The 12,020-nt window shown below is 31.5% G+C and overlaps 1 protein-coding gene across 1 annotated transcript in view; it reads left to right on the forward strand.

Annotated features, from left to right (window-relative positions):
• Nucleotides 1-1,738: 1,738 nt before the first annotated feature.
• Nucleotides 1,739-12,020, forward strand: part of Eip74EF (Ecdysone-induced protein E74) — a 735,282-nt gene continuing 725,000 nt past the window's right edge. Inside the window, exon 1 of the mRNA XM_072534493.1 lies at nucleotides 1,739-2,167. The gene's annotated coding sequence lies outside the window, so the exon portion shown is untranslated. The remainder of the gene's footprint in view (nucleotides 2,168-12,020) is intronic.

Genomic DNA, 12,020 nt, shown 5'->3' on the forward strand with positions numbered 1-12,020 from the left:
ACTTACTTTACTATAAGTAAAAACTGTACGCTGTGCACAAGAGGGTTATGCCGCGATAATTTTCACATTTCAGTGTATCCCTTTTTTTATAGATTGGGCGTATAATCCCGGATTAATGCTTGTTTTACCTCTTCCATCGTCGATGGTTCTATTTTTTCTGTGTCTCCCTCAATGTGATGCATGTTAATATGCTCTTCATTTTCTTGCGTTCCTACTTAGGAGAGTTTGTAAATCGGTTTTCCAAACGATTTTATTTTTTTTGGGTCTGGTAATTTGCCCTTCTTGATTTCTACATAGATTTGTTCGGGGTTTGTATCCTTCTCCTAAATTGTGTAGATATCTATACGCTTCCCTTATATCGCTGCTTTGAAGATTTTCTTCCATTTTTGTATATTACCGTTCTAGTAATTTCTTTTCTCTGTTCGGCATATTTTATCGGCCCTCCGTCTTGCATCTTCGTAGCTTGCTCTTCTTTCTCTGGTTCTTCTTTCCATATATTTCTTGTGTTCTTCATTTTTTTTTTTGTATGGCCTTTTTACACTCGTCATTGAACCATTCTCTTTTTTTGTTTCTTTTTTTGCCTATGATCTTTCTTGCTGCGTCAATTACTTTTGTTTTTTTAATTTCTTCCCAATGTTCTTCGGGGACTAGATTGCCTGTATTTGTCGTGTTTGTGATATTTCTGTCCCATGGTTCTGTTTGATATCCTGTTGTCTCAATTTTTGTATATCTAGTTGTTCTGTTGTTTGTTCCTGTCTGTTCCTCCTCTTTCTTTAAATTCTGTATCTGTATTTTATCTGTACTAGCAGATGGTCAGATCCGCAGCATGCTCCTCTTCGGTCCTTTACATCTTGTATGCTTGTTGTGGCCCTTTTGTCTATCAATACGTGATCAATTTGGTTGGTGGTTGTTCCACCAGGCATAATTCATGTCGCTTTGTGTACGTGGCTTTATTCCCCTCACCGTTAGGTTTTTTTTTGCATTACAATTACGAACGAGCAATATACAATTCAACACTGTATTGTTTAATCAATCAAGTTTCCTCCAAATAGTAGAGCTTTTAAAAAATTACTTTGAAATTATTCTGTGTAGTATTTCCAACTTCAATACTTCAAATTTCTAATTTTCAATCAGTTGCGCACCCAGAAGGGCGGTTTGGGAGTTAAAACCCTCCCCCAGGGTACTATTTTCTGACGGTGTTACTCATGTTAAGGACTCAAAATGGAAGTAGCATAAAAAAAATTTCGGTGCCCAACCAAGACCCCCCACAGGAAAATTCTAAGCGCTCCACTGTTTCCAATTTTTGTTATTTTCGAACATTGATTAGCAAAGATTACTTCTTCGTGTTCTTTGTTACATTTTCTTATCCCTTTTTATTACGTTAATACAATTTAGTTGATTGAGTAGTTTTCCGAAACTGCATAAATTATTTGAAGTATTTTCAGCTGATAATATTTAATGCCCAAGTATGTACTTAAATAAGTAAGTACCTAAAAAAATTTATGCATCTGTGAGTTTATTCCATATTTTAGATAATATCTATCAACCAATTTTAATTTTTAAGACACTAATCTATATTCGAAAATATATCGAGCAAGCGAAGTCATGAACCTTCGATCAACGATCTATCAAATTAACCGCAAGCCAACCGACAACGCCGCAAACTCCAGCAACCTTGCATTCGTCTTCCATCGCGCGCTTTCGCGGACTGTTTAGATCGACTTAGCTAAGCAGACTTAGGAAACGCGAAACATAGCAACGCGCTCAGTTGTCTCACACCGCGTTTCATACTCATAGCCCGCTTGACCCGACTTACCGTTACTTTAACATCCAAAACAAATGCAACTCGCGTTGCGTTCGGGCAAGCAAACCAACGTGCATGCGACCGCGAGATTTTTTTAGACTTTTTTCGCATGTTTATGATTTTTTTCCGGTTGTTGTGACCTATGACACCGAATAATCAGTGCTAGAAACAACAGTTTTTGCATTTGTGCATTTGACAATCGTTAGTAAAACTTTTGGATTATTTTTGTTTAGTGGACATCGTTCGGAAGAGCACTATTGTGGATATTTTGTGATTTCTGTGGTGTGATTTTTGTGTGCTTCCAAATTCATTGGATTATTTTTTGGATTTATTGTGAACAAATGTTCCTGGAATGGAACTGGGGTTAGTAGATTTTACCTATTTTATTGTGGTGATTGGTATCATTTTTTTTTTGTAAACACCAATCCTTTAATGCTGGTTTTGTTAACCTTATCTATATTATTTTGTAATCTATAAAAATCTATCTTGAAATGAGTGCTTCTAACATCAAAATTGGCAGAAGAAAGTAGTAGGCGATTTGCGAAAAATGTATCTTGAGGTGCACCAATATCAATAGGTATATCATCATCATTAAAGCAAAGAGCTTGGTTTATAAATATAATGAAGAAACAACAAAAATAATAATTAATTACTGAAAAGGAAAACATTAAATTTGAAAGTTGAATAAATTTTCTTTGGAAGAAGAATTTAGCAGAAATGGGCAAACTAACTAAAAACAAACAAGGACTAATCATTCTCAACACATTAATAAATATTGTTTTATAACAATTTCTTAGTACCATGCAAGTTTTTTACCAGTATCTGGTAAAAAACTTTCCTAGGGTATCTACCACCCTCACCAAACCCAAACTTTCCAGAAAAATTATAATCTTTTGTAAATCAAAAAGTTAAAATCATTTTACGACAAAAAAAAAAACAAAATTGTAAGAAGCATACAGAGTTTATTTACTTAATGAAATATAATTGTTAAGGCAAATATTTTAACAATGTCAGTCGCATTTATATTTTCTGAAATATCCTTTTCAATATTTATAATGGATAAGTTTGAAAGCCTTTTTTCATCATTATGGATCGTAGATAATTTTTTATTATTTTATTTTTCGAAACGCTTTTTCCCACTAGCTACTGTCAGAGATAATGTTAAGAAAATAAAATTCGTATGGCAATTACTAAATTTGGAAATACATAGATTGAGACTATTGGTGAATTAGTAGTAGATTACATTTAATGCGTTCATTTCAGGAGAAATTTCGGTACAAAATTGTCAATTTCATCATATAAATCTTGACCTACAATATCTTTTTCATTTTTCGCTGAATCAATAAAATATTTTCAAGAACTTTACGTTTTGCAGAGTTCTAAGGCAGTGTCCAATATAAAAAAATAAAAACTAATTTTAAATTGGTCAGATCATTTTTTTTGTGCCTCATTTTTACACTCCTAGTCAAATACACATTTTTTCATTCGAAACCTAATCATATTAATCGGTGGAAAGATGGGTCGCAATCGATATCGTCTGCAATTTTTTTGGCCTCTTCTAAAATATCGTTAAAATTTTTATTTGATCTTATATTAGATAAATATGTTGTGGTCTGCTTCAAGATTAAAATAAAGTTAGGTAGTTTAGCATCGGATTCCTGGATCACTTTACTTGCAATATTATTCTTTGTTAACACATTATCCCATGTATTAATGGAGCAAATAAATTTAAACCACTCAATCTTTAAAAATAATGAATTTGCAATATTTCAAAATTTTTGCTATTATTATTATCAGAATAAAGTGCATATAAAGCGTCATATATTTTTGTTACATTGTATCTAAGAAGTTTAAAGGCATCTATTCTGCTTGACCATCTAGTACTAGAAAGAAGTTTTAGTGCCAAAGTTGGGATTTCATCTTTTAATACTTGCTAAGGTTTAGTCGATTCAGAAAAAAAACGTAAAGTTCCTACACAATAGCAAAAAACTTGTTATTTATAAAGACGATTTTGCAGCGCCATGAATTATTAAATTTAAGCTAATCTAAGCACAAGACACATAAAAGGCTCTAGTGTTTAGTTCAAGAACTTTTTTGTAAACCAATATTGCGACCCTTCATATTCGCAACATTATCATATTTCTGTCCTCTTAAATCCTCTAAACAAATGTTGTTTCACCAAAAAACCTAATAAAACATTGGTTTAGTCGAATGTGATATTAAAACAAATCCCTCAGAAATACTCTCTAATTTCGATTTGCCTTGATTTATTATTTAATAAAGGTAATAAATCAAACCTTACTACAACGGTAAGTTGTTCTTCATGACTTAAATCAGGAGTCCAATATATACAGAGATATAATTTCATATTTTCTCTCCTAAGAAGCAAATTAGTTCGTTTTGAATATGAACAACTAAACAGTGAGGCATATTTGATAGAGTCCTTTTAATCCTTCAAAAGTGGTCGCATATCGTATCATTAAAGTGTGCAATTGTTTGTTTCAATTAATTTTAAAACGTTTCCATTTCGTTGCTCATATATATCCTTATTTTCACCCCTAAAACTCAAATTGTGACTAAAAATTTAATAACACAAATTAAGTATAATTTTTAAAACAGAAACCCATCTATTTTTTTTCATTCACTCAATTTCTTCACCTTCCCATTGAAAACACTATTGGTGGCTGTACAAAAAGAAATAAACCCATCTATCTTTTCCATATTCATTAATTTCTCATAAATCAGTTTTAAAAGAAATCGATTTTGTTAAATCAATTCAAGATTTTGTAGTACAAAAGTGACTTTTTGATTTTTCTTTGTCTTTTTTTAACTAGTTTTTCTTTTTGCTGTTTTCTTTTTCTTTACTCGGCTCCAGAAAGCTTTTTTTGATTATCAAACATCTAGCTTCATTTATGGTGTGTCCAAGAAATTTTGTTTTTGACGATTTAAAGAAGTATAATGTAGGTTTTTTGTTGATAAAGACTAAAAGAAGTTTTCAGAAACTGTATGTTGAATATTTTACTAATTATTTGTCTAAGTAAATACTTACCAACTTTTAATAAAATTTTTTAATATGAAAGATATTAAAACGCTAAAGTTCAATTAAACTATATCTCACTAAATAAAAAAAAAATAAAGAACTTTTATTATTACTATAATAATAGTCTCCCGTTTTATACCGCTTCGCGGCTTTGGGAGTATAGCAGGGTAGTCTGCTATATCTAGGGCCTACGGTATACAAGGAAGGTAACATGGCCAGTGCTATTATTACCCCTGGTTTTACCCAAGGTACTCATTTTATTCAGGTTGAGTCGACCTGGGGCCTATAGACATTTTTAAAAAGTCTAGTTATTCTTGCCGGCGGTAGGTTTCGAACTCCGGACCACCGGCATGCGAGGCAAGCATCCTACCGCTTGCGCTACGCAGGCCCCTGCGTAGGGCAGGCCCCTTTATTATTACTGTTATTACTTAAATTATGAATTCGTCACCACAGTATAGAAAAATAGAAAATACAATATATAAAGTTTATTTAATCGCTTAAAATTAATCGCTCAAATTTATGTATGTACTTACCTTTAATTACTTCTGTCTCTGTAATCACAATCATCATCATCATCTAGCCTATATTTGTCCACTGCTGAACGTGGGCCTGCCGTAAAATTTTCTACCTATTTCTATCTTGTGCTTCTTGCATCCAGTTTGTGGTGATGCGCTTGATATCATCTGTCCATCTAGTCGGTGGTCGTCCTCTGCTTCGATATGCCTCTTGCCTCTTAGCCATGGCTATTTTTTCAACTGCATCTGTGACTCCTGTTCTTCTTATTTCTAGGTTTGGTACTTTATCTCTGATGCTAATACCTAATATTGATCTTTCCATAGCGCGTTGTGTAACTCTTATTTTATCTATTGTTCTTTTTGTCAGAATCAGTGTTTCTGCACCATATGTAAAAACCGGTAAAACGCACTGGTTAAAAACCTTTCTTTTTAAACAAACTGGGATAATAGACTTGAAAATGTTATTCAATCTACCAAAGGCAGCCCATGTGAGACCTATCCTTCTTTGTATTTCAGTTGTTTGATTATCTCGGCCTAAGCGAATCTCATGCCCTAGATATTTGTAAGCCATTACTTGGTCGATGCTATGACTCTCAATCAGAATTTTACCGCTGACTACAAGATTGGTCATAAATTTTGTCTTTGAGGTGTTAATTTTAAGACCAATTGTTTTATAGAGCGTGTGCAGCATTTTTGTAGCTTAATCAACTCTATCAGATATTAAAACGATGTCATCGGCAAATCTTAGGTGGTTCAGATCTTCCCCATTTATGTTAATTCCCATGTTATTCTCTCGTTCCATTTGATTGAACATATATTCAAGAACAGCTGTAAACAATTTAGGGGAGATAGTATTAGTAGTCTAATTCCACGTTCTATTCGAAACTTCTTGGTATCTTCATGAAGGCGGACACAAGCTGTACCAGTTTCGTAAATACTTCTCATCAAGGCGATATACCGGTAGTCAATGCGGCAGTCAGCCAATGCCCAAACCACAATACAATATGAAAAAAAAAAAAAATTAAGTTTGCTATAATAAGATTACACCGTTACGTTCAATTACTATTACGTTACATTCAGTTCAGTATTATAATGGGACAAATTATCCCTCAAAATAAATAAAACAGTTAAAATAAGCCATGAAAGCGTTAATAATTCGTTTTCTTCTTTGGAACGCTGTAAAATAAGAATTTGTTTAAATAAAACATTGTATTTTGAAAATATCTTCCGACCTAGAGATTGAAGCAACAGAATAATAATTTTTATTTTGTAATATTATAGTTCAGATAATAATGTAACGCCAATGAAATCGAAACAGCGAAATTAAAAAAGAATCCATAAAATTGTAATCACAATTATATTAATAGATGTGCACGTGACAAATAAATGAGAAACAAGGACAAAGGATATAATCGCTTAAACAATACAATACGAGAAAAACAATATTTACACGAATTGATCGGGAAAGAAGCACATAAAGGATAAAATAAGGAAAGAAAACAACATGCTCGTAAAGCACACACCATCGAAAATCTATTGATTTCAAAGATAAGAGCAGTTTAATTGATAACTTGAGTAAAGGCGGCATTTATTTGAAATTGATATCGACGCGTCGTTGGAAGCAAGTTTGCATGAAACCAAAAATAATACAAGTGCAAACGATTAATACGTTCGATGTGAATGGAGTGGATAGCGAGTTATTTACCAAATTTATAATGATTAGTAAGGCCAATAAAACGCAAAAGAATGGGAAGAAACCGCAAAATACACTTCAATATTATTTTAAGCTATCCAAAACAAAAATACTGTAAATGGAAGATATGTATAAAATATGTGTAGTAATTTATGCACGTAAAGTACGTAACAGGGCTTCTGGCCTGTGGCTAAAAGATACAATTTGTATGACTTTAAGCTATTTTTTTTTTCAATAAAGTTTCTGTCAATATTTCTCTATCTTCTCTCTTGTGCTGATCTCTATCTGAGACGTGCTTTCTTTAAGTCACCCTCAACCTTTTCTAGCAATCTTGTTATCGACCTTCCCTCTCTTCTATAGGCCTCCTATGTAAGACCCTTTTTAGCATTATTCTCGCTGTCATTCTTTATAGTTTATAGTTTAGGCTCCTTGTACTGCTCGTATTCTTCGTATGTTATATAGATCATACTGCTTCTCGTGGTTAATTTGGTTTCTTTGATTGTATTTTTTTACAAATAAGTTTTTGACAATTAAGTTTTATTTAAGTATATTTTATTAAAAAGACTATAGTAACTATTTGTTTTGATTATATCAATTTTACAAGCAGTGTATTTATTTGTATCTTTTAATCCTTACGAAAACTTTTTTATAAAACTAGTACTAGAAAATGTGCTTAAAAGTGTCTTAAAAATTAAAAATAAGTATTTATATATATAGGTACGAAGTTTTTCTATATTTTTCAATATTTCTATTGACCCTTTCTTCCTTTTTCTGGACAATTTATGACTCATGATCAAAAGGATCTTTTAATTCATCATTTTATATTATGGTTAACATATTCCATTCAACATAATAGACATAAATCACAGTAATAAACCAAGGACATTTATGGAATCAGAATAACCTACTTTTTTTGTTTCAACTTCCAGCTTGGAGATGGTTTTCAATACCATTTTTGAAACATTCATCAAATTATTTAACTTTAACTTAAAAATCCTGACAAAAATAATATTTTTATTAGAGTAAAATTGTCTTGAAAGTAATTCCAATATCATGTGTAGATCATGAGGAAAACAAAGGAAAAAATTAATTGCTCCGGCTATCAGCACTATACCATCATCCAGTAATGCAATTGCATTTTTCTGATTAATAAATGCTGTATACATAATTTCTCCCAAATATATGTTTAAAAGAATTGGAGAAAGTATATAATCCTGACGAATTGCTCTTTGGCCTCAGAAGAGATCTTAATCAGGTTTTGCTGATATCCTCCTCTAGGTTTTATTTTATTCTAGCATGTATCACTTTTAAGAATACTTTCAGAGCACGTTCTATCAGCCTATTAGTGTGATGATCTGGAGAGTATTTAATTTCTTTACTGTGGTAACGCTATAAATGGTGATACCGGCCATTAACTTTTTAAAAGTTGTCCCCCAAAATTGCAAAATTTTGCTTTTAAAACTTTGCATTTTATTTTTACGATTTTACTTTAAAAATATACATTAAATCTAGAAGAAAATCGTGTTACTTAAGTAAGGAAAAACACTTTTCCAAAATTCGGATAAATCTTTTGTCATATCAGTACAAATCGGTAAGTTGATTGACGATAAAAAAATTAAAATATGTATCAATTTGTCAATATATCTATCCATCTTGTATTTACACTAAGATAAGATTAACAATCAAGATATTATCAAAAGTGATAATTAAAAAATTACTATTTTTTATTTAAGGTTAAGACTAAACTCAAAGTTAAAGACTAAACATTATTTAGCTTGTTATAACATAAAACGTAATTTCATTATTTAACAAAATTTGCATTAATAGAAAAATCTGCTGATTCGCTAATACAAACTATTAAGAATTAAATACTTGGAAGTCGTAAGTAATATTGTTTGTTAAATATTGTTGTATGTGGGATAAAAGTAGGTACTGTTATAGTCGGTTCGCTATTCCCAGTCCGAACTGTCTAGTGAATTTAGTAATTATTTTTTTGCGAAGTTAGTTACTTTTTGACAGATTAGAAGTGGCTGGAAATTACTATGCAACCAAGCACACGTACTCATAGTTAATATTAATAGTAAACAAACTAAATAGTAAATAAAATAGAACTTTACGACTTACCGGCAATCAATATTTATTTATTTGTACCATATAATAAATAGTTATGTTAAATTATAACAACTGAAATATATTTTTTACATATATACTACCCAAAATTTTATGGGTTTTGTATACACTTCCACTAAGATTTATAATAATTCTTCTTTTTTCAACGAAAGAAGTCTGTAATAAAAGATTATTTAAGCTGTTATCACTGTGAGCTAGGAACTTTTGTGTTGTAGGTTTCCAGCTTTGAATCTGTCAAAATATGCCCTAGTTTAGCGAATGGACCTTAACCTTAAATGTTTATAAATTGGTACTGGGTGGTAACTAATTTGACAATTGGCTGACTTACTTGACTACGATCTTGTAGGCAAATAGCCATATTTTGAATAATATTCTAAGATGTTTGGAACGTCAGACAATGTATATAAACAGGAAAATGACACTTCAAGAGTTGAACAGTTCTGTCATTCAGTAGAATTGAACACGTATTGTAAAATATAATAATACAAGCGATTATAAAGAAGGGTAACAATATATTAACAAATTTGACGAAATGAAAACTAACTGTACCAAAGGAAAAGTTGTAGGTGTTAATAAATATAATAAATTATTCTACTAAATGACGTCTGGATCACCTAGATTATATTTATACATCCAAAACGTTGATATTTTATTTATAGCATGACCTGTTACCAACTGTTACGTATTTTATCAGGTAAAATACGCCTAATATTTTACAATTTAAATCACTAAAACGAATTAATTAACCTAATTAAACAAATCACGCTGAAAATAAATTGACACATAGACCGCACCCTGCCTGATTTAATTAACAAGAGGAAACATTTCTTTTAGACGCATTTTATTTACAAATGATTCTTCTGAACTGTAATTGGCAAAAGGCGTGACCATATTTGTTGAATTTAACCAAAAAAGGCACAAAGGTTCAAATGATAATAAAAAATAGGACTACCAGATAATGTGGTAACCAAAGCGTCTTAGAGAAACCGAAATTCAAAAAATGAATACAAAAATGCAAAACTGTTATACAAGGATGGAGGAACTATCTATTTAAGTAGTTGTCAAAAAGAATATAAAGTTCTTATAAGATGTTTTGCAATTGATACTGGTATTTCTTAATGTTTATTTATTTCATAATCTAATGTTTATTTCAGTCATAGTTTTGGTTAAATTTTAAAATCTTTTCATATTATTTTGGTTTTCACTGTTTTCCATGATATTTTTTAGTTTTTTTATAGCCGGGAACATTTGATATCGCATATATTATGGTTTTATGTTTTTAACGGGTTGTTTTCAATCCTCGTACTGAAAACAATGAATCGAAACTGCAATCTTAAATCCTGCTTCGTATGTCCCTGTATCTTTTTTTTCGTATTTACTAAACTTTTTATGATGCAAGATATTCTTATCTTAAACAAAGACGAAAATAGACTAGTTCTCAGTTTGACTTGAACATATCAGAAACCCCTACATCGTTCGTTTCAAATTCCTCCACACAATGATTGGCTTATTAGATATTTCGTTTGAAATAAGCCACGAATTATAAAGTTTGGTAGTTGAAACCTCAAATAAAGCTTAATTAAATTCTTAATTCAATAAAGTTAATCTAATTAAGTTTTTTAAAGTAATCTTAAATTCGTGGCTTCTTTCGAACGATTATTCAACAAAAGCTCAATGTAACAGAAAGCAGTTTCAAATAAAACCCAGGGATACTTATAACAAAAAGACTTTCGAGTTGTTCGAATTATCTTTTTAATCTTCATTAGAATATTTCAATAATATTAGTATCAAATATTTTGGTTTTTAATAATTTATTGTCTGTGTTTTAACAAAACTTGTGTTGATACGTTGTAATCAATAAAAAGCTTCTTAAAATTTGATACTTTAAAACATTCACACTATAACATTTTAAAATAATATCAGTATTTTTGAGAGGCGTTCCTGGAAAGACTTTAGACTTTAATTTAAACTCAGCCAAGTTGTTAAGACGTTGTAACAGTGCAAGAATCTATCTTTCAGGGAATTGGGAGCTGATAAATTCATATGGAGAATACCGACATCTTTTAAATATTCATTAACGATCATAGCACGGTATGGCCGCGCGTAATCGTCCATAAAAATAAAATTTAACCCTATGAATTGCGCACAAGCTACCACACGCTCATGTACAATAGCTACATTGTCCATTTTGCTTTCCGTTATAGACACTCCTTCCGCAAGAACTAACTGAACACGGGCATTGGAACTCATACCATCTCAAACCATAACTAGATCTCATTGATAGCTTATACTTTTCGCATTTTTTAAATGGGTAAATCACTCTTCTTATCTTCTCCAGACTCCTTCGCGAACATTTTGCAGTAATAAACAAAATCTGGTCTTATCCGGCAACAAGGCATTACTTCAAACTGCATCAGTGTAGCTCTCCCACTCTCTTGTGAAATAGCTCTTCTATCGTATTAAAGGCTGCAATTCGTAGCGCTGTAGAGGACTGGATCAAATAGAGTCATGAGCGATATTGGGAGAGAATCCCAAAAAAAACACATGGAAAAATCTTCATTGGTGGACCATGTAGAAAAAGAACAGAGGAACTGCTTCACATGGGCAGGAACAAACTGAGAGCAGTAACAGGAATGCTGACCGGACATGCACCAGTAAGAGAATTCCTGAATAAAATAGGTATTTATAATGGAGACCGTAACTGCAAACTCTGTGAGAAGGATCTAGAAACTGTAAACTATCTTTTGGATCAGATGGACTCAGGAAGAAAAAAAAATAGTATGAGAAGAGCCCTTGAAAGACGAAAAAACGGCATCTCAATAAATAGCCGTAAAATAA

The sequence above is a fragment of the Diabrotica undecimpunctata genome, chromosome 6, assembly GCF_040954645.1.
Source record: "Diabrotica undecimpunctata isolate CICGRU chromosome 6, icDiaUnde3, whole genome shotgun sequence".
NCBI classification, from domain to species: Eukaryota; Metazoa; Arthropoda; class Insecta; order Coleoptera; family Chrysomelidae; genus Diabrotica; species Diabrotica undecimpunctata.